At 35.6% G+C, this 20,309-nt stretch overlaps 1 pseudogene; it reads left to right on the top strand.

The window, feature by feature from the left end:
- The first annotated feature begins 16,258 nt into the window (after window positions 1–16,258).
- LOC122755098 overlaps window positions 16,259–20,309 on the top strand; it is a 62,200-nt pseudogene continuing 58,149 nt past the window's right edge.

Genomic DNA, 20,309 nt, shown 5'->3' with positions numbered 1-20,309 from the left:
CCTGCCTCCCCTCACTCTGATGTACCTTTAATCAGCCCTCTCCCTTTTCTTTCCCCTTTCATCCCCTGCTTCTGCCCTCCCTTCTATATGTAACCACCCTTCCTGTTACCCTTTTACTTCCCTGAAGGGTAAGCTAATTTTGTTTTCCAAATGAGCATATATGTTGTTTCCTCTTTGAAGGAAATCTGATGAAAATGAGGTTGAAACAATACTTTCCCCTCCCTTCTTTCCCTCTATTGTAATAGGATTTTGTGCTTCTTCATATGATGTAATTAACCCCATTACACCTCCTCTTTCCTCTCCTCACAATATTCTTTTTTTTTCTGCCCCTGAAGTTTCTTTATATCATCACATCAACGATAATTTAATGACTCTACCTTCTATGTATACTCCTATCTGCCCAAATAGAGATACAGATTTCAAGAGTCATAAGTATTATCTTCCTGCATAAGGAGGTGAACAGTTTAATCTTATTGAATGACTTTTTTTCCATGTTAACCTTTTTTATACTTCTCTTGAGTCTTGTATTTGAAGATCAAATTTTCTGTTCAGTTCTGGTCTTTTCTTCAGGAAACCTTGAAAGTCCCCTATTTCATTGAATGTCCTTCTTTTCCCCTGAAAGATAATGATCAATTTTGCTGGTTACTTGAGTCTTGGTTATACTCCAAGCTCCCTTGCCTTCCAGAATATCATATTCCAAGCCTTTCAGTCCTCTAATGTTGAAGTTGCCAGGTCCCATGTAATCCTAACTGTGGTTCCATGATATTTAAATTGTTTCTTTTTGGCTGCTTGTAGTATTTTCCCCTTCATCTGATAATTCTGGAATTTAGCTACAATATCCCTTGGAGTTTTCCTTTCGGTATCTCTTTCAGGAGAGGGTCAGTGGATTTTTTTCAATGACTATTTTATCCTGTGATTCAACAATATCTGGACATTTCTCCTTGATAATTTCCTGGAATATGGTGTCTAGACTCTCTCTCTGTCTCTGTCTCTGTTTCTGTCTCTCTCTCTCTCTCTCTCTCATTCTCTTTTTTTATGATGACTTTCATATCATCTAATAATTCTCACATTATCTCTCCTGGAGCTATTTTCCAGGTCAGTTGTTTTTCTGATGAAGTGTTTCACATTTTCTTCTGTTGCTTTTTTATTCTTTTGATTCTGTTTGACAGATTCTTGGTATATAATGGAGTCATTTGTTTCCATTTGCCCAATTCTAATTTTTAAGGCATTATTTTCTTCATTAAGTTTTTGTACCTCATTTTCCATTTGTCTATTTTCCCTCCATTTGGCCAAGTCAATATTTTACCTTCCTTTTCCAATCTATTGATTCTTTTTTCATAGTTTTCTTACATAATTCTCATGTCTCTCATTTATTTTACCATTTTTTTCTTCTACCTATCTCATTTGATTTCTAAAACCTTTTGTAGCTGTATCAGGAAGACTTTGGTCTTGAGACCGATTCATCTTCACCATTGATGCTTTACAAGTAGGCATTTTGACAGTATTGTCCTCTTCTGAGTTTGTGTTTTGGTCTTCCCTGTCACCAAAGAAGCTCTCAATGGTAAGGGCCTGTTTCTGTTTCTTACTCATATTGTAGCTTATTTTTTTTTTACTTTTCAATTTGAGGTCTGCTCCTGGAGGAGTAGCTTCTTATGCTGGGGGATAGGGGCATGCTCACTGGCTTTCTTCTCTGAGGCCTCTGTGGCTAGTGGATTCCTTACTACCCCAGACTTGCTCCATGTACTGGGATGGTTTGTCCTAGTATTGCCTGCCTGTGGGTGGTTCTCTAGCAGGTAGTTTGTCCTTTTATCCAGTGCTAGCAGGTCTCACACCTGCCCTGCTGTGGTACCAGATACCAGACTACCAAGCCAGGAACAAGGGGTCTCAGCTGCTGATTTTTGTTGTGGCCTGGAGCCTCCTGCTGACTTGCCAAGATACACTTCATCTGGGGATGACCTGGGCTGTTTCTCCTTTCACCCAAGTGAGACCGAACTTTCCTGAAATCTTCTAAATTTTCTCAAATTTGAAGATTGTGTCTCTCTGACTTTTTGTAGGTTCTGTAGCTCCAGAATCCATTTAGAGGCTTAAGGAAAACTCGTGAGAACTCAGATACATTCCTGTCTTTTCTCCACCATCTTGACTCTGCTCCAGTACCTTATCTTGCCAGGTAATCCTCAGAACCTTCCGAAGACAATTCAAATGCAAGTACTTCAATATTTTAGCATGGCACTGATAGACTGTTCAGGTTTCATAGGCATACAACATTAAAGTCAGCATATGGCTCTATAGACTTACAGTCTGGCATACAGCCTAATAACTCTTTTCCCTTACACTTTCATTCAAAGGTTCCCAAATGCAGAACTAGATCTCAACTTAATTATCCATGTGGACATCACTGGAAAGCATATTAACAAGGTAAATAAACTTATCCAGAGCATTTAAAGTTTTCCATTTACTATGACCAATGGTTTCATGTATGGATGGTGTAATGGTGGAGGGCTTCTGTTTTCTTGATTTTGATTCTTAGGCCAAGAACATTTCAAGAAGCAGATAATTCATCCCTACTCTGTTAGATCTTTGCCTCAGAGGCTGCACTGAGTGTACAATCATCTTCAAACAAAAAGTTACAATAAATTCTCTCTCTACCTTGGGGTATATGGGGATGTTCAGAGAGGAATAGCTCCCTTTATGTGAGGCCTTACTAAGCCCTTTTCAGGGCTCTTTATCCAACCTTAGTATTCACCTGTAGTTCCCAGAAAATAAACAATTCTTATTGGCCACACCCTGATAAAACTGACTTATCAGACATGGATAAAACACATTGAGATTAACTGATAGGCCTCAATTCTGTGTTATCCCAAACATGCGAACCCTTTCCCAAGTCAAATGAAAAGATGTGAACAGTTTGTTCCAGCAGCCATGAAGGTGGCTGACACAGGCAGTGGGGAGTACTTAGAGCTTGGTCAGAAATGGAAGACCTCAAGACTATCCATCACATTCCTGGATATCACCAGTCATATTGACCTTTGTCTTGCCACTGGACTTTAATGACTCTGGATGAGATAAACATCTAAGGAATGATTAAAGAACAAAAAAATCTCAATGTTGCTAAAGTCTGTTGAAGCAAGTTCTTTTCTGGAGAAGCTAAACAGAACATACATTTTGACAATGCAAAATGTGTCAAAAACCATTGTTTTGGGTAAACTGTTATCAATTTGCATTTTCACAAGTGAGTTCACATTAAAAAATAAGAAAATCCAAGTCCTGAATATATTTCAAATAGTAATATATACAAGTGAACAACAATCCAGGATGTTTAAAAGTGTGTCAGTAATTACATTTTGAGATAGATTTTCATCAATGGCTATTGATTTGGGAATAATAACCTCCTCGGAAATCATGTTGTTGAATAAATTTCCTATGAAAAAATAGGGTTTTGTTTGGACACTTCTAGAATCTTATTTCTGTAGTTATTTTTCTCTTTGAGATTCATTTTCTTCCTTGAAGCATGGTACTCTTTCCATTAAATCTAATATTAGACTGAACTTTATTTCAGTTCTTCTTATCTTCCCTATTGTACTGCTGGACAATTTAGGCAGTCTGTAATGAACTACATGGGTATGATGGCAAAAAGGACCACTGCTATTCTCCTTTTAATATTACCTTAAATCATTTTTTCATTAAGTATTTCCCTATTAAATGTAAATAAGATTTTATCATTGAAAAAATTGAGTTCTAACTTCTCTTTATACCTTTTCCCTTTTATTCTCTTTGAGACGGTGAGCAATTGGATATCAGTTAAATATGTAAAATAATACAAAATATATTTCCACATTAGCCATATTCCAAAAGGACACAAACAAAATAATACAAAAAAACCTATGCTTCAATCTGTATTCAGAGTTCAGTACTTCAGATCTACTATGGGATAGAATTTTTCATTATTGGCCATTTAGAATTGTCTTAGATCATTATACTGATCAGATAAACTAAGTCTTCCACAGTTAATTATTACATAGTGACTCTTACTGTTTACAATATTCTCCTGGTTCTGCTTACTTCACTTTGTTTGAGGTCATTTAATCTTAAGGTTCCCCCCCCCCAACTGTGGTAAAAAGTGAAAGCTTTTAGCAGTTGGTTAGGATAACTGAAAGACACCAGTTTTTGAAGGACCACCCTTTCTGGGAGGAGACTGTGATGAAATGCCCGTGCATCTGCTAAGCACTCCACTTCTGGGGTACGAGCTTAAAGGTAAGGAGAGAACAGAAGTTGGTCTCTTTTTCGCTCACTCGCTCGACTGTCTTGCTCGGCACACAGATGCTGACTCAGGTCCTTGGTGATCAGCCTGGTCCTTCATAATAGAACCTGCTTGATGCGGTTCTCAGCCTCAGAGGTGGCCTTGGGTTTTTGGTAAGTTCTATATAGAATATAGACTAAGCTTAGATCTAAGACTATTTATTTGTATTTCTACTTTCCTATCCCTCTAATCAACATCACCTTGTTTTGTTGGCTAATTAATTTCCAAACAACAAAAGCTCTAACGAAAGCTCAGAGGCTTCTTTCACTTACTGGTCTGGGAGATATATAAGGGAAAGGTTAAAGGGGAGTTTAATGCTCTTGTATCCAATTTTAAATCTCACAGAACCATGCTGTTTATCATTTTGTATAGCACAATAGTATTCCAACAAAATTACATATCACAACATATTCAGTCACCCCCAATTCATAGTTATCACCTCTATTCCCAATTCTTTGCCATTATTTCCATTTTCCTTGACCTCTTTGGGATACAGACCCATTAGTAGTCTTGTCAGCAAAAGAGAAAGCAATGTTTTATATATTTGGGGCTTACTTCCATATTGTTCTCCAAAATGGTTGCTATACTTCAGAAGTTCAGCAACATTGCATTATTGTCTCAGTTTTTACACATCCCCTTTAGCATTTGTCATTTACATTTTTTTGTAATGTTAGTTAATCTGACAGGCTTCAATTGCTATCTCAGAGTTGTTTTGATTTACATTTCTCTCATTAGTAGTGATTTAGACCACTTTTTCTTATAACTATGTAGACCTTAGGTTTTTTCTTTTGAAAATGATTTGTTCATATTTGTTGACCATGTATCAACTGAGGAATGGCACTATATATATATATATATATATATATATATATATATATGTCTATTTCCTATATATTTGAGAAATGAGACCTTTATCAGATAAACTTGTAAATACTTTCCCCATTTCCTGTTTTCCTTCTTATTTTGATTTGCATTATTCTGGTTTGTTCAAAAGCTCTTTAATTAATGTAATCAAAATTGCCCTCCCCCCTTGCTTTTTTTTTGTTTTCCTTCCCATAATATCCACTATAGGGCACCTATGTGGTACAGTGAATAGAACACCAAGTCAGGAAGCAGAAGACCTAAATTCAAATCTGGCTTCACACATTTAAAGCTGTATTACTCTGTGTGAGTAACTTATACTGTCTGTGCTAGTTTCCTTTTCTATAAAATGAGCTAGAGAAGGAAATAGCAAAGCACTCCAGTATTTTTGCCAAAGAAGAGCCACATGGGGTCATGAAGAGTAAACCATGATTGTAATGATACAGCAGCAACAACAACAGTCATCACTTTCTCTTGTTTGGTCACAAACTTTGCATTATCCACAGAATTAACAAGTACATTTTTCCATGCACCATGCTGGTGATATAACCCTTTATGTCTAAATCAATTATCTATTTTTAACTTCTTTTGGCATATTGTGTGAGATACTGGTGTATTCCTAGTGTAAGGGGCAAATTTAGTAATAATAAGAGTTAATTGGGTAACTTGCCTTAATATTGAAGTAAGAAAATAAACAGCCTCTTTCAAAAATAAAAGTTTATTAATGGGAACACTATCTGAATCACACAAGTGAGATTAACAGAACTAGAAACAATGTATAAATCTCTGGGAGGGGGGGAACCCAGGCACCCAAACCTGCCTGCAGCCCAGCTAGCTCAACAAAACAAAAACAAAAAAAAACAAAAAACCCTACCACACACTCAAACAAACTAGCTCTGCCTAAAAACCAAAAACTCACTGACCACACCCAAAATCTGTATCTCTAGTCTCTTCTATTTTGGTCTGAAGGTCAAACACCTGCAGCTCCTCTAAAATGTCTGCCTTTCTTCCCAGTTTATCTCAGAATCCTCCCTAACTCACTTTTTCTTCTCACCCCTCTAACACCAACCCAGAACTGACTGACTTTTTCCTGTAGCTTAACTGTCTCCCCCACTGGAAAGGGGACCTCAAATCTTGAAACTTGGGATTTATCATGGTCATCTACTACAGGGTATTGTATACCTAATCTAGTTCCTTTATCCACCAGTTTATTTCTTATCTAGTACCAGGTGTTTTTGTTTTTGTTTTGTTTTGTTTTTAATGATTACCACTCTATAATATAATATGAAATCTAAAACTTCTAGGCCAAATTCCTTCAATTATTTTTAATGACTCCCTTGATATCCTTTTTCCCTTTTATTTTCCCCCACTAAATACAACTTTTTTCAAAGTTTTGAGTTCCAAATTTTTGTCCCTCCTTCCTTCTCTCCCCTGTCCCTTCCTTGAAGCAATAAGCAATCAAATATAGGTCATACATGTGCAGTTATGTAAAACATTACCAAAGATTGTTGAGGAAAGCCAGGGACTTGCATAACTCTACCCAAGACCACTCCAAACACCTTCAAATAATTCCATAAGAAAATTGCTGGAGGAACAGATCCCACAAAAAGACAGGGTGAAATCATTTTCTAGCCAAAGACAACTTATAAGGTTGCCTGCAAATCAGGGGCAGGCTTCAAGAGCCTCTGAGTCAGGTGCAGCAGTAACTGCTTCTCGAACTCAGCCTACAGATAGTAAAAAGGTCAAACAATTGGCCAGAAGGAGATTACAGGGATCTCTTTGCTAGCACTGAGGCAGGACTCTGTCTTTTTGTCCATACTCAGATCCATTTGACAGTCTTGGGTCACAGTCCCAAGTGGGAGAGGAGCATAAGCAAACAAGAGCTTGCAGCCACAGTGGCACATGAGTCTGTTCATAGTTCCAGGGCAGAAAAGCAGGCTTATGGGTGCTTAAAGGCCAGAACACAGGTCAGGAGAATAGTAAACATACCACACCTTCAATCATCCAACACTGGAAGAATTAAAACTTACAAATTCCTAGAAGTATCTCTGAAAACAGCTGCACAAGCCCCTAAAGCCTGGCACAGTGCGCCCTCCACCTGAAAGGAGGGTCCCAGTTTAGCAAAGAGCTTAAAGTCAAGAAATAGGCTGGGAAAATGAGCAAAAAGAAAAAAATGCTGACCTTAGAAAATTTCTATGGTTACAAGGAAGATCAAAACTCACACTTAGAAGAAGAGAAAAAAGACAAAGTTCCTATATCCAAAGCCTGTCCTGTGGGGGACTCTCCAGCTGGCAGCTTGCCCTCTTGGCTGGTGCTGGTGAATCTCACAACTGGCCCACTATGCCACCAGCATGCTGAGCCAGGGTCAAGGTGCCTCAGTTGCTTTGCTGTGTCCAAGAGCCTCCGGCTGATGTGCCTGGACCCCCTCCATGCTGTGATGTGGTCTCTTAACTGTGCTGTGCTCCCCTTTTGCCTGAGTGAGATTGACTTTTTCTCAAGTCTTCTAAATTATCTCAAGTTGGAAGATTATGTCTCTCTGTCTTTTTCTAGCTTCTGTAGTTTCTGAATCCATTCAGAGGCTTGATTTAATGTTGTTTTTGAAGGAAATTTGGGAGTGCTCAAGCAACTTCCTGGCTGCTCTACACCATCTTGGATCCACCCCCCCCACAACCCCATATAATTTCAAATAACCCAATCCCACCTAGTTATAGTGTTTACATAGTGATGAATTTACTATAAGCTTTTTGCAAGTATTATCTAAATTGTTGCTTCAATATGCATTAAGCATATTGGTCTATAATTTTCTTTCTCTGTTTTGGCTGTTCCTGGTTTGAGTATCAGAATCACCTTTGTCTTATAAAAGGAATTTGGTAGGATTCCACTTATTTTCTGAAATAATTTACGTAGTATTGGGATTAATTGTTCTTCAAATGTTTGATCTATTTGACTCATGAATACATTTAGTCCTGAGGAGTTTTTCTTAGGAATTTCATTGATGGCTTGTTCAGTCTATTTTCTGAAGTTGGGTTAGTTAAGTATTTTAATTCTTATCTTAATTTAGGTAATTTTTATTTTTGTAGATATTCATCCATTTCATTTAACTAACCACATCTATTGGCATCTAATTAGGCAAAATAGTTCCAGATAATTATCTTAATTTTTCTCTTCATTGGCGGTAAGTTCACCCCTTTCATTTTTGATTTTAGTATTTTTCTTTCCTTTTATTGATCAAATAAGCTAATGCTTTTTTCATAAAACCAGCTTCTTGTTTTATTTATTTATTCAATAGTTTTCTTATTTTTAATTTATTCATCTTTCCTTTGATTTTCAAAATTTCCAATTTTGTGTTTAGTTGCATATTTTTAATTTGTTCTCTTTCTATAATTTTTTAGTTGCATGCCAAATTCATTGATCTGCTTTTTCTCTATTTTATTGATGTAAGTGGTAAGGTATATGCATGTTCACCTAAGTACCAATATGGCTGCTTCTCATAAATTTTATTTGTTGTCTTATCATTGTCATTTTCGTTAATGAAATCATTTATTTCTTCCTATGTTTTGTTCTTTGACCCTCTTGTGTTTTAGGATCAGTTTATTTAACTTCCAATTGATTTTTACACTCTCTTTCAATAGTCCATTATTGAATATAATTTTATTGCATTATATGTGAAAATAATGTGTTTATTATTTCTTCTTTTTTGCATCTGGTTTTGAGTCTTTTATGCCCTAATACATAGTCAATTTTTTGCTGGTCACATGTACTACTGAGAAGAATGTATATTCCTTTCTATCCCCATTCAATTTTCTCCAGATATCTTCCATATCTATCTTTTTTTTCCAGAATTTAATTAATTTCCTTAACTTCTTTCTGGTTTATTTTTTGGTTGGATTTATCCAGTTGTGTCAGAGGAAGGTTAAGGTCCCCCAGTAATATAGTCTTATTTTCTGTTTCCTCCTGTAACTCATTCAACTTGGCTAGGTGGCACAGTGGATAAAGCACTGGCCCTGTATTCAGGAGTACCTGAGTTCAAATTCAGCCTCAGACACTTGACACTTACTAGCTGTGTGACCCTGGGCAAGTCACTTAACCCCCATTGCCCCTCAAAAAACATAATAAGAAGAAGAAGATATAGTTTCCTTCTTTACCTCTTTTAATTAGATCTATTTTTGCTTTTTCTTTACCTGAAATCATGATTGTTACCCCTGCTTTCTTTGCTTCAGTAGAAGCATACTAAATTCTGTTCCAGCTTCTTACCTTTACCCTATGTGTATCTCTGTGTCAAATGTGTTTCTTGTAAATAACATATGGTTGGATTTTGGTTTTTATTCTATTCTACTGTTCACTTCCATTTAATGGATGAATTCATCTCACTCACATTTATATTTATAATTGCTTATTACCCTCCATGCTATTTTTACTTATTTATCCCCCTCATTCTTTTTTTTTTTTTTTTGGTGAGGCAATTGGGGTTAAGTGACTTACCCAGGGTCACACAGCTAGTAAGTGTCAAGTGTCTGAGGCTGGATTTGAACTCAGGTCCTCCTAAATCCAAGGCCAGTGCTCTATCCACTGCACTACCTAGCTGCTCCTATCCCTCTCATTCTTACCCCTCAACCTTTCTCTCCTCACAAGTGTTTTACTTCTGATCATCACCTTCCCTAATATCCCCTCTCTTCTATCAATCCCTCCTCCCACTTTATTATCCTTGTCTTTTTTTTTTACTTCTTTATATGGTAAGATAGATTTCTATATCAGAGTGTGTATATTATGCCCTCATTTCACCAACTTAATGAGTATAAGATTTAATAATCTTTTAATAATTTAATAATTTTTATAATCTTTTTATAATAATAAATTTAATAATTTAATCATTTTTTGCCTGTTCCCCACCACCACCTATCTTCCCCTCCATTATATTATTCCTTTCATACCTCCTGGTTTTTTTATGTGACAATTTACTCCATGCAATTTCCCCTCTCCTTCCATACAGTTTCTTTCTTAGCTTTTTATGTCACCTAATAACCACACTGTCTGTCTACATATACTCCTTATGATTATAATAAAGTTATTGAGACTTAAAAATATTATCACCCCATCAAAGTTACCATATAACCATATATGATCTGTCTCCATATATTCCTTCCAATTAATCTTATAATAAAGTTCTTAAGACTTAAAAATATTATCTCCCCATACAGAAATATTAACAGTTTAGTCTTCTTGAATTTCATACATGCTTCCTTTCTTATTTCTTTTTTATGTTTCCCTTAAGTCTTGTGTTTGAAGGTCAAATTTTTTATTTAGCTCTGGCCTTTTAATCAGAAATGCTTAAAAGTACTCCAGTTCATTAAATGTCCATACCCCTGTCCCCTGAAAGATTATATTCAATTTTGCCTGGTAGGTAATTCTTCATTGTAAACCTAACTCCTTTGCCTTCCATTACATTATATTCGAAGCCCTTTAATTCTATAACGTGGAAGCTGCCAAATCCTGCATAATTCTGACTATAGATGCATGGTATTTAAATTATTTATTTTTTGGCTGCTTGAATACTTTTTCCTTGATCTGTGAGCTTTAAAATTTAGCTGAGATTTTCCTGGGAGTTTTCATTTTGGGATCTCTTTCAGTGGGCAACTGGTAAATTCTTTCAATTTCTATTTTGCCCTTTGGTTCAAATATATCAATTTTCATTGATAATTTCTTTTCTTTTTTTATTTTTGTTTTCTTTTTATTTAACTTTTTTACTTTTCAAATTAAGTATTTATTTTCTCTTTCTCACCTCCCCCACTCACATATTGAACAGCAAAAAGAAAAAGAAAAAAAATCTTCATAACAAATATACATGGTTAAACCAAGCAAATTCCCTCATTATCTATGTCCAAAAATGTATGTCTCATTGGATATTTTTAGGCTGTTTTTGAAAATTTCTTGAAAAATACTGTCCAGACTTTTTTTATGATCATGGATTTTAGGTAATCCAATAAATCTTATGTTATCTCTCCTTGACTTATTTTATAGGTAAGTTGTTTTTTGTTTGTTTGTGTTTTTTTTTTTTTTGATGTCTCATGGAGTCATTAGTTTCCATTACTTCAATCTGAACTTTTAAAGAATTATTTTCTTCAGTGATCTTTGGTACTTCCTTTTCAATTTGGCTAAATCTATTTTTTATTTACTTATTTTCCTCAGTGAATTTTTGTATATCTTTTCCCATGCTATTGACTCTTTTTTTATAATTCTCTTGCATTACACTCATTTCTTTCCCCAATTTTTCTTTTACTTCTCCAATTTGCTTTTTAAAGTCCTTTTAAGCTCTTTCAGGAATTCTTTCTTGGCCTGAGAACAATTTACATTTTTTTCTTTGAAGCTTTATCTGTAATCATTTCATGACTATTATCCTCCTCTAAGTATATGCTTTCATCTTCCCTGTCATTATAGAGTTTTTAATCATCAACTTTTTTTGTTTGTTTCTTTTGCTCATTTTTGTGCCTTTTTGTGACTTGGTGTTTTTATGAGAGAGTTGGGCTCCGTTCCTCTACTGTCCTAAGTTTTTGTGCTGGGGCTCTGGTTCTTATTGGTGGCTTTACTGGTTTTCAGGCCTTAGCCCCTTGCTTTCTCTCTAGAATAAGTTTCCTTTCTGTCTGTTAATTGGAGGAGGTTAGTCCTCCCTTTTTGCCTGTCCTGGGTATAAGCTGGCCTTCTCTAGGGGTGGCATCCTACTGTTGGATTGCTAAAGTTAACAGAATCTTTCTGGTGACTGGTCCTGAAGAGGGATCTTATTGCTGCACTGAGCTAGGGGTGGTGCCCTGCTACTGTTTTACTCTATTAACAGGGTCTCTCTTTTAACAGGTCCTGGAGGGACAATTTGGTTGCATATCTGCCCACTGTGTGGGGGCCCTGCTGCTGGGTTTCTATGGTAATGGAATCGCTGTTCTAGTAGGCCCTGCATGAGACATTTTGTTGCAGATCTGCAGGAGACTTGAAGACCCCATCTCCTGGTTTTCTATGGAAAAAAATCTCTCTGCTTGTAGGCCCGAGTCAGGAACTTTCTGTTACTCAGCCTTGAATAGGGCTTTAGTACTGGTCAGCAGTGGGTTTAAGGCCTCCCTGGTTTTCCGCCCTGGGAGTAGGGTAGCTGTTGAGATTCCCTGCTATGCTGCTCATAATACTCACTTGCTTAGGGGGCTGCTGGTTTGCAGGTAGGTGGTACCTTACTGGTGCATTGCCCCAGCCTCAGAGCCCTGCTTCTGGCTCCCTGCTGTGAGCCCAGAAGCTTCTGCTGCTCTTGGACCTCACTTTCTTCCCACTGAGGTAAGATAGACCTTTCCTGCTGTGTTGATAGGCTGCTTCCTTGTACCTGGAATGATGCAAAGGCAGTTTTTTAGTTCTGTGGAGGGAAAATGTGGGAGAACTCAAGGGGGTTACTTCCTCACTCTGCCATCTTGACACCTGAAGTCCTCCTTCATATTTTTTATCTTTATTTCATCCAGATACATTTTGATTCTATTTTTTTCTTGCTCTTTAATATTTTTTGGTACTTTGGTATGACACTGGATATATAAGTTAACTTAGGTAGAATTTTAATTTTATAATATTGGCTCATATATCTCTTAAAAAATTTCTCCAATTGTTTAGATCTGACTTTGTGTGGAAAGTATTTTGCAATTTTGTTCATATAGTTCCTGACTATGTCTTTGCAGGTATATAACATGTATTTTATATTTTCTGCAATTACTTTATAGAATTTCTCTTTCTATCACTTCCTTCCAGATCTTGTTGGTAATATATATAGATAGTAATGGTTTAAGTGTATTCATTGCATTTCCTGTTGCTTTGATAAAATTGTTAATAATTTCAACTAGTTTTTTTTAATTGCTTCTCTGGGATTCTATAAGCATACCATCACATCTTCTGCAGAGTGATAATTTTGTTTCTTTGTTGCTTCTTCTACTTTCTTCAAAGGTATTATTTTTATTATAATATTGAATATTAATGCTGATGATTCGTGCTTTTGCTTCACCCCTGATCATGTTTAGAAGGCTGCTAGCTTACCTGCACTATAGACAATGATGTCTGATAGTTTCAGATACATACTCCTTATCATTTTAAGGAAAGATTCATTTATTCATGTGCTCTCTAGTCTTTTTTAAATATAAATGAGTTTTATATTTTGTTAAAAGGCCTTTTTATATTTTATTTTAAAATGTTTCATCATTCATTAGGGAAATTGATCTATAATTTTCTCACTCTGTTTTGACTAATTCTAGTTAAGGTATCAGCACCATATTTGTGTTATAAATGGAATTTTGTAGGGTTCCTTCTTCACTTATTTTTTCAAATAGTTTATATAGTACTGGAATCAATTGTCATTTAAATATTAACTTTTGAATTAAATTTAATTAAAAATTAACTTTTGAATCCATCTGGTACTGGGGATATTTTCTTAGGGACCTCATTTATTGCCTGTTTTATTTCTTCTTTTAAATTAAAACTATTTAAACATTCTATTTCCAAGTTCTGTAATCTGGAAAAATTATATTTATTGTAAATCTTCATTATTTTGCTTAGATTATTAGATTTCTTGTCACATAATTAGGCAAAATAAGTCCTAATACGTGCTTTAATTATTTCTTCATTAGTGAGGCATTTACTGTCTTCATTCTTGTTTCTGTTAATCTGGTTTTCTTCTCTCTCCTTTTAAACTCAGATTAACCAATGTTTTATCTATTAAAAAAAAGAAAAAGAAAGAATGCTCAGATATTTTTATTAGAGCAATGGTTTCCCTAATTTCCATTTTTTTTTTAATTTTGCATTTTGAGGTTCAGGGGTTCTAAATTAATGATTGAGTGATTTTTAATTTGTTCTTTTTAAAGTGTTTTTTAATTAAATGCTGAATTTATAGATCTGTCTTTTCACTATTTTATTTATGTAAGTATTTAGAGTTACAAATTTTCCCCTAAGTAGTACTATGTTGATTGCATCATATATATTTTGGGGTATTTTCTCATTCTTTTTTTTTTTTAGTGAGGCAATTGGGGTTAAGTGACTTGCCCAGGGTCACACAGCTAGTAAGGGTTAAGTGTCTGAGGCCAGATTTGAACCCAGGTAATCCTGACTCCAGGGCTAGTGCTCTATCCACTGTACTACCTAGCTGCCCCCGATTTTCTCATTCTTAACATTTTAATGCAATGAAACTATGATTTATTCTTTGACAAAACATTCCTTAGGATTAAATTATTTTAGTTTTCAATTAGTTTTAATCTATGCCTCATGGCCCTTTATTAAAGATAAATTTTATTGCATTATAATCTGAAAGTGTTGCATTAATATTTCGGCTTTTCTACATCTGTTTGTGAGGTTTTATTTTCTAATCATTTGTGAATTTCTTTTGAAGGTGCCATGTATACCTGAGAAAAAGTTATTTTCCTTTCTATTTCTATTCAATTTTCTCTAGAGGTCTATCATATCTAACTTTTCTAAAATTCTATTCATCCACTTACCTTCTTTCTTTTCTTTTTTTGGTTTTGTTTTGTTTTATTTTTTATTAGATTTATCTACTTCTGAGAGTGGATATTTGAGTTTCCCTGTTTGTGTTGTTTTACTAATTCCTCTTCTAACTCATTCAATTTTTCTTTTATAATCTGGATGCTATAGCATTGAGTGAATATATGTTTAACATTGTTATTGCTTCATTTTCTATGGTAACTTTAAGCAAAATGTAGTTTTCCTGCTTATCTCTTCAATGACATCCATTTCTACTTTTCTTTTTCAGATCATAAATGCTACCACAGTTTTATTATTATTGTTGTTGTTATTAAATAATATTTTACTGCATAAATTATTCTGCTTCAGATCGTTAATTTTACTCCGTGTGTGTTTCAAAAGTCATTCTTGTCAGCTATATATAGCTATCAAGATAGGAGGAGCCAAGATGCTGTAGGGAAAGTAGTGACTTTCCTGAACTCCCCACAAGACCCCTCCAAATACCTTCAAATAATGCCATAAGACAACACCTGGAGCATTAGAACCCACAAAAGGACAGGGTGAAATAATTTTCCAGTCAAGGACAACTTGGAAGGTTGGCAGGAAAGGTCTGTCACACGCAGGTGAGAGTGCAGAGCAGTCCAGCACAGGCCCCAGCACCAGCAAACCAGGAACAGGCCTCAAGAGCCTCTGAATAAGCAGCATCAGCAACAGCTTCTTGAACTCTCAACCCACAAATGGTAAGGGGGTCAAACAGTTGGCCAGAAGACTATTATAGGGATCTCTTTGCTAGCACAGTTTTTATAGCCCTTTGACCATATTATTCTCCAGAATTGTTACACCTGTTCACAACTTGCCCAGCAGTGCATTACTGTCCCTATTTTTCCACATGCCCTTCATCATTTCTCATTTTTTTTCTTTTCTGTCAAGTGGTTCAATCTAATAGGTGTGAGGTAGTATCTCAAGAGTTTTTATTTTTATTTTTTAATTTGCATCTCTCTAATCAATAATGATTTAAAGGATTTTATTTCTTATGACTACGATTTCTTCTTATGAAAACTGTCTATGTATTTTGGTAATTTATCAATTGACATTTTTTACACATTTGACTCAGTTCTCTCTATATATTTAAGATATAAGGGCATCATGAGAGAAATTTGCTATAAAAATTTCCCCATTTTCCTGCTTTCTTTCTAATCTTGGCTGCATTGGTTATCTTTGTACAAAATAGTTTTAATTTAATGTAAGCAATATTATCCATTTTAATTTCTGTGATAATCAATCTCTTCTTTGGGCAAAATTCTTCCTTTATTCAAAGATCTGAAAGGTAAAATTTTCCATGCCATCCTAATTTACTTATATTACATTTGTGGAGATTTATTGTGATTTGGGGACCCTACCTTTAGATTAAAATGCCTTAGGCCCTTGGGTTTTGTGTGTGTGTGTGTGTGTAAGAAGGGCTGGGGCACCTCCCCCTCCACTTCAGCCAAGCAGAAAAGCCCCATGGACCTTACAGGATGCCAGGTATGATGGCTGGGGAAAAAGCCCCAGCTCCCTCCACCCTGAGGGGATCTACCCCAGAGATCCAGGGCTTGTGCAAGCTAGCCTCTGACATAGCCCATGGCAGGCCCCAGGCATGCAGCAGGAGGCACAGGCCCCTCAAGCCTGGGTGTGGTCGAGTCCCCCGGCTACAGCCCTAGTGCAGCCAATGGATTGACTTGGCATGTGTGGGGGTGTAGGCAGCCTGAGGTTTGAGGTGAAAGAAGGAAGATATATACCAGGGAGTTAGGCAGTAAAAGAGGTTGGAGAAGACAGCGATGGAGAAAGAGAGAGAAGGCTGACAGACAGGGGTTCACAACAGTAAGAGGCTTTTCAGGTGGGTTGGCAAGAGTATAGAGCAGGGGGTTTTTCAGTGAGGGGAACAACACTAGAAGAAGGTCTGTTGGTACAGAAAGCAGAGGAGGTAAAAAAGTTGCAGGCATGGCAAACGAGTTCGTTGGAAGAAAGTTTAAAGGCTGATAGGTTGTATTTTACTTTTGTTATCCTTGTTTCTACATTTAACTCTAAATTTATTCACCTAAATAAACCCTGCTTTGATTATTTAATTAAGAGGCTTAATCGTTTGCTTATGAATTTGGGAGCAGAGCAGTGTGGAGAAAATTTTTAAAAGGCCCTAACAGATTGGCATAGGAAATTAATAGCAGTCAGATAGCCAGCCAGTCAGAAAGCCCACAGATTAGGTACTAGAGTCAGATTAGTCCCCCCAAGTTAGTTTAAAATATTTTACACATTTTTTATCTATATAATTTATCCAATGTGACCTTATTTTGGTATAAGATGTGAGATGTTGGTCAAAGCCTAGTTTCTGGCAAATAACTGGTTTCTGGCATATATATGGCTTTGCACTTTCCCTCCCCAGAAATTCTTGTGAAATGCTACATTCTTGCCCCTAAAGATTGTGTCTTTGGTTTTATCAAATACTAGAAAAATGTTGTATACCCAAATCTATCCCACTGATCCACAACTTTAGTTCTTAGCCAGTAGCATGTTATTTTCATAATTTCCCCTTTATAAGATAGCTTTAAATATGATCCATCTATGCCACCTTGCTTCACATTTTTCATTGATTCCCTTGCTATTCTTGATCTTTTGTTCTTCCAGGTGAATTTTATTATTTTTCTAGCTCTATAAAAATTCTTTGTTAGCTTCACAATCTTTTTTCTAAATCAGGTTATCGTTTTTGTTTTGTTTTTTTTTAAAGGGGCAGCTATTAGTGAGGAGGATATCGTTCCATTCCTCAGATAAATTTGTAAAAGGATATTATGGTAACCTCTTAGCATTCATTTCACTTCCCACATAATAACGTCAAATAGGAAAGCTTAAAATAAATTTCCAGTAAGTACTAAGTTATTTGATATTTTTCAGTAAAGAATAACTTTCTCCCATTAAGTCATTGAAAGTTAAAGTTTTTCCAAACAGTTATTGTCCTGTGGTCTTTTCCCAGTTTGTTCATTGTTTATTTATTTATTTATTTATTTATTTATTTATTTATTTATTTATTTATTTATTTATTTATTTATTTATTCATTCATTCATTCATTCATTCATTCATTCATTTATTTATTTATTTATTTGTTTATTTATTTATTTATTCATTCATTCATTCATTCATTCATTCATTTATTCATTTATCGGTTTGTTTATCTATTTACTCATTCATTCATTTGTTTTTAATGTTTTTATTTATTTAGAATTCTTTTCCCCAATTACATATAAAATTTTTAATGATTTTTAAAACTTTGTGTTCCAAATTCTCTTCCCTCCCTCCCTTCCTCTCCACAACCCCTTAAGAACTTAAGCAATTCAATATAAGTTGTACATGTGCAGTCATGCAAAACATTTCCACATTAGTCAGTTTTTGAAAGAAAACAAACAAAAATGATACCATCAATTCTTTCTCTAAAGAGGGGTTGCATTTTTCCTAAGTCCTTCAGAGTTGTCTTAGATCATGGCATTGCTGAAAATAACCATGTCATTCACAGAAGAACATCTTACAATATTGCTGTTATTTTGTATACAGTTCATTTCAATTTGCATCAGCTCATGTATTTCCCTCTAGGCATTTCTGATAGCATCCTGCTCATCATTTCCCACAGCACAATATTGTGCCATCCCAAGCTGATCCCACAATTTGTTCAGCCATTCCCCAATTGATGGGCGTCTCCCAATTTTGAATACAACTTTTTGTTTATCTCTAGACAAATTATATTTAGACTATTTTTATATTTTTAGCAAAATTTTAACTGACTAAATAGAAGCATGCAATAATTGCATTGAACATTAAATTAAACATTCTTTTTAATATCCTACGGTATTCAAATGTCAGCAAATCCAATTTCCAGTTCAATGAAGGAATTGATTCTTTAACCCTAGCATATAATTATCCAGATTCTGTTTAAATATCTGCAATGACAAAAAGCTTACACTTCTTATTTTATCATTGAACAGGCAAAAATTATACACATATATAGATATGTATTCACATATATGCATATATATACACACATGTGCACATACATACATGCATATAGATATTATGTCTCCTTACATTAAAAAAAAAGTTTTTGAACTTTGAAACATGGACCATATACAACACAGAATAGATCATCTTCCTTCCATCTACATGGAAACACTTCAGGTCATTGAAAGAAATATCCTATGAATTCTAATTGTTTTATTTAGACTTTTCAGTTGTTTTTCTGGCTACATGACCACATTTGAGTTTTCTAGGCAGAGATATTGGAGGGATTTGCCATTTCCTCCTCCAGTTGATTTTACAGTTGTGAGGAAACCGAGGCAAACAGGGTTAAGTAACATAACAGATAAATGTCTAATGCCAGATTTGAATTCAAGAAGATGAATCTCCCTAACTCCAGGCCCAGCTCTCTGTCCACTGCAGCACCTAGCCCTTCTATAGGCTAAGTACCATTGGTATTATTTTCTGTTTTTCATGGTTTATGGGTTCCAGAATTCTCTCTACTCTTTATTTCTTTTTTGACCAAGTCTACTTTTAGGAAGTTGTTTTTTTCTGTCGATTTTTGTGCTTCCTTTCCCAAGCTGTTGACCTTTTTTTTCATTATTCTTGCATCACTCTCATTTATTTTTACCAATTTTTCTTTTGCCTCTCATACCTGATTTTAAAAATCTTCTTTGAGCTCTTTCAAGAAGACTTTTGGGGCTGAGACCAATTCATGCCTCTTTGAGACTTTGCATGTAAGCGTTCTGCTATTGGTGTCCTCTTCTGAATTTGTGTTTGAGCTTCCCTGTTACCATGATAGCTTTTTATGGTAAGGGCTCTTTTTTGCTCATTTTTTAAGTTGAGCTCTGTTCCTGGGGTGGAAGAGACACTGTCCCAAGCTCCTTGCACTGGGGGACAGGTTTTTTACCACTGGCTTTTTGTGATGAGGCTTCTAGAGCTAGTGGCTTGGCCACTGCACTAGGCTGGCTTTGTCTAGTCATGCTTATTTCACCCTGGGTTCCTGGGATGGGAGTTTGCCTTTTGAACTGGGGTTGGAGCCCTCATAGCTGACCTGCTGTGCCACTGGCCTGCTGAACCAAGACCATAGAGCTTCAGTTGCTGATCTATGTTGTGACTAAGATTCTCTCACTGACTTGCTCTGATACCACCTGTGTTATAATCTGCCCCATTTTTTTCAAGTGAGATAGACTTTTCCTACAGTCCTTCACAGTTACATCTTTTTGTGGATTCTGTTACTCCATAATTCTTTTATTGTCTTGATTTAACATCATTTGTTAGGGAGACAGAGGAGAGCTCAGACAACTTCCTGGCTTCTCTACACCATCTTGTCTCTAACTCTGTCCCAATAGATTTCATCAATCACATTGGGTTTTGGATAACGGCCACCATCTGAACTCCTTAGTTTGGATAAAATGGTACTACTAAATGATATCCAGAAAATCACAGAACCATTAGAAATTTTCCAGTGATATTGGGGACAGGACAATAGTGGCTGTCTATTCTCAGTATAGAGAGTATATGGCACCTAGAAAATGATGGTGATGAAAATGATGAGGATAATGATGATTATTCATATGACAATGATGATTTTGATGGTAAAGATTATGGAAATAAAACTATTACCTAGCATAG

Source organism: Dromiciops gliroides, chromosome 4 (assembly GCF_019393635.1).
Source record: "Dromiciops gliroides isolate mDroGli1 chromosome 4, mDroGli1.pri, whole genome shotgun sequence".
NCBI classification, from domain to species: Eukaryota; Metazoa; Chordata; class Mammalia; order Microbiotheria; family Microbiotheriidae; genus Dromiciops; species Dromiciops gliroides.
This window is presented reverse-complemented; position numbering and strand designations above follow the sequence as displayed.